Below are 3,180 nucleotides of genomic sequence, written 5' to 3'. Positions count from 1 at the left end.
ATTAAAATAACGCCAAGACGTTTCAAGTGTACATTTAATAGACAAGCATATCACCAATTTAAATAGACATTTTTGTAAATAATTATGAACATTTGTAATTAAGAACAATAACTAAATATAGTGAACAATATAACTATAGTGTACAGAAGAAGATCATGACAGGTCCAGGTCAGTGTTAATAATCATATAAACTTTGGACTTTTAAAAACTCTAACGGGGGACCCATAGCCCCCGTAATCAAACCAATGCAGTAACGATCTAACAAAGACTTTATCCCTGCAGGCTCCAATCCCTTTCCTCGAAAATCCTAAATCCTCAACTCCTTGAAAATTCCTTGCAACTCTAAACAAATATCTCCCAGTCAAAAATTCCTTCCACATTTTACACACAAAAATTAATTACCCCTATCATTTTTAATTTATAAAAAATTGTTAAAATTAAATTTTATATTGAATTCAAAATTTTATTGTTAATTATAACTTATTTTTAGAAAATCAAAATTCTAAATTTGTTTTCCTTTATCAAAATTTTTATATTTTTATAATTTGATCTCGAGTGCCTCAAAATTTTTAGATATAAAATTCGTTAAATTATTGTCCGGATATTTTTCTAACAAAATTAATTTTTATGGCCTATTTTTAACAAATTTTGGAGTAATTTTATGTTTTCAAAAATCAATAAATTTGGCTTCATTTTGGTTCTTTTTATTTCAAACCTCATCTACTTTTTCGTGTAAGTTTCAATCTTACATCAAGTGTTTAAAATGTACAAATTTGGTGATATGCTTCTTCAATGTGATAACTGAAATCTTTTGCGACTGACTGAGGACGAAACCTGAAGCTCTCAACCTCTTCGAGATATTCATCGACCTTGTGAATGGTATGTAAGTATAATTTTACTATCAGCAATGTCAGTATGAATAAATTGATAAAATTACCATTGCTACTTTAGATAAGTACTTATGTTTGTACTATCTATTCTACTATGTAGGTTGAGTAGATACTCGTAACTTAGTTACCTACCAACCCGATTCAAGATTCAACCATTTTCATTTTGCATGCCTGTTTCTGTGGTTTTATAAATACCCAAGTGTTTAACGAAATTTTATGCATGGTCACAGCATTTCAAGACATCAAGTTTCTCAAGCCCATTCATCGATATTCGCAAGGCCTTTGATTGATGACACATCTTTTGCAATGACATAATACCTACTCTCTTCAGTTGAAATCAATTGTTGTAACTTTCTAGTTTTATAGAACAAGTTCGCAGAGTGGGGGGAGATAGACATGGGAATTTCTAGCCCGATAACCAGTTTTCTTTTGATCAGTAGAATATTGGCTGCTCAACACTATTGACCGGCAATTCATTTTCTTTATCGATCGCGTCACTTTTGTTCAACCTGTTTGCATTTTTGTCCATAGTTTTATAGAACAAGTTCGCAGAGTGGGGGGAGATAGACATGGGAATTTCTAGCCCGATAACCAGTTTTCTTTTGATCAGTAGAATGTTGGCTGCTCAACACTATTGACCGGCAATTCATTTTCTTTATCGATCGCGTCACTTTTGTTCAACCTGTTTGGATTTTTGTCCGACTTCTTCATTCCAACCATCGCATCGTCTTTAAAGAAACTGTTCTATTTTACTAGATGAACTGAGCAACAAAAATTAAATTGTTTATTAAATATTGGGCTCACCTCTCTCAAAGCACAGCAGCATACCCACCACCCAAGTTAGAAAACTTTTTCCTTCACACCACTCTCTTACCCACCGTTTCATACAAACTTATTTATTCAAGTTAATCTCCAAAGTTATTTTACAAGGTCATTGCCACCAATCTTTTGCACAACTTATGTAGGTACATACATTCTCTCCCACCTGGGTATACCTGTATCTATTTTTCGCTTTCTACTCGGAAATTGAAATACTTGGATCATCTTTCTGGTTGTGGAATGTCGGACTGTATTTCGGACGGATTCATCGTATAAAGGACTCCAAAATCAGAGATAGGCAGATAGAGATTTAGGCATAATGGATGCATGCATGTTCTATTGTTTTTTTTTTTTGAAGTCAAAATTCATGAATTATTTGAGCTTGTGAAAATTGATAGGACAGCTTAATTTTCTTCAAACTATTTATTTCTGATAAGAGTTTCTAGCTCCAATAGATGAATATAGATGGGTAGGTTTTATCTACTTTATATTAAACATAAATTCTTGACAGTTTTCAGTCCATAATAAAATACCAAATCAAACAAAATAAGGTAAGAAGGTACTTAACAAAGTAGTCAGATTGACGAAGTTAAGTTGAAACTTGCAAAAACTATCTGTAAGGAATGAGCTGATCTTGAAACAACACACCATAAATCCAAAGAAGATCTAAATAACTTTCATATTAACCTTTTCAAGTTGAGCATAATCTTTAAATTCATAATGAGTTAAAGTTTAGAAGATTCCATTGCATTGAATGATCATAAGTAGGTACCATATAGATCCCCTGATTTCGCGTACTCATATAGATCCCCTGATTTCGCGCATACTCATACTAGATCCCCTGATTTCGCGCAGATTCAATTTAGCCTTCTAAAATCCGATCTGATTTCAGATCTAAAATGTAATTTTGTAATTTACTTACATAGATACAATGTACATACAACTACAATCTATGTAGACTTCTAGGACATTGGCGGTCTTCTTTGACTCAAAACCTTCCCTTTCTAATATACTTATTGGAGATCTCCAAGACAGTACAAATTTACAGGTGCGAACATGCTCTCTGCCAAATTAGATGACTCTAGGCATTATCAAAGCGAGCATTTCCCAGAGAATATGGGTTAAACTATATCCTGAGGTATGTAGTTTAGACAGATATGCAATTCTAATCCCGATCTTTTGTCATTTGACAATTGCTGATTGTATTGAGATCTGCTATCCTTATTTACTCTTGAAGTTTACTTGGGATCTCTTGTTGGTATTTCATTATAGGGTGATCTGGGAGTCTCGTGTGCAGAAAGTACCTACCTATTCTTTGGAACTGACTGTGAGAATTGTAAATCATTTTCAAAATTTTGAACAAAGCTGATATAAGTAAAAACTAGTACATCTGGCCTCCTCAGGCATTTTGGGAGCCAACTTTATTTGTTTCTTTATTTGACACCTCTGTCTCACCTTTCTTTTTTTTTTT

General features: G+C 33.1%; 1 protein-coding gene across 1 annotated transcript in view; it reads left to right on the top strand.

The window, feature by feature from the left end:
• The first annotated feature begins 765 nt into the window (after nucleotides 1-765).
• Nucleotides 766-3,180, top strand: part of LOC103507663 (zinc finger protein 583-like) — a 91,775-nt gene continuing 89,360 nt past the window's right edge. Inside the window, exon 1 of the mRNA XM_017443424.2 lies at nucleotides 766-879. The gene's annotated coding sequence lies outside the window, so the exon portion shown is untranslated. The remainder of the gene's footprint in view (nucleotides 880-3,180) is intronic.

The sequence above is a fragment of the Diaphorina citri genome, unplaced genomic scaffold (genome assembly GCF_000475195.1).
Source record: "Diaphorina citri unplaced genomic scaffold, Diaci psyllid genome assembly version 1.1 scaffold332, whole genome shotgun sequence".
NCBI classification, from domain to species: domain Eukaryota; kingdom Metazoa; phylum Arthropoda; class Insecta; order Hemiptera; family Psyllidae; genus Diaphorina; species Diaphorina citri.
This window is presented reverse-complemented; position numbering and strand designations above follow the sequence as displayed.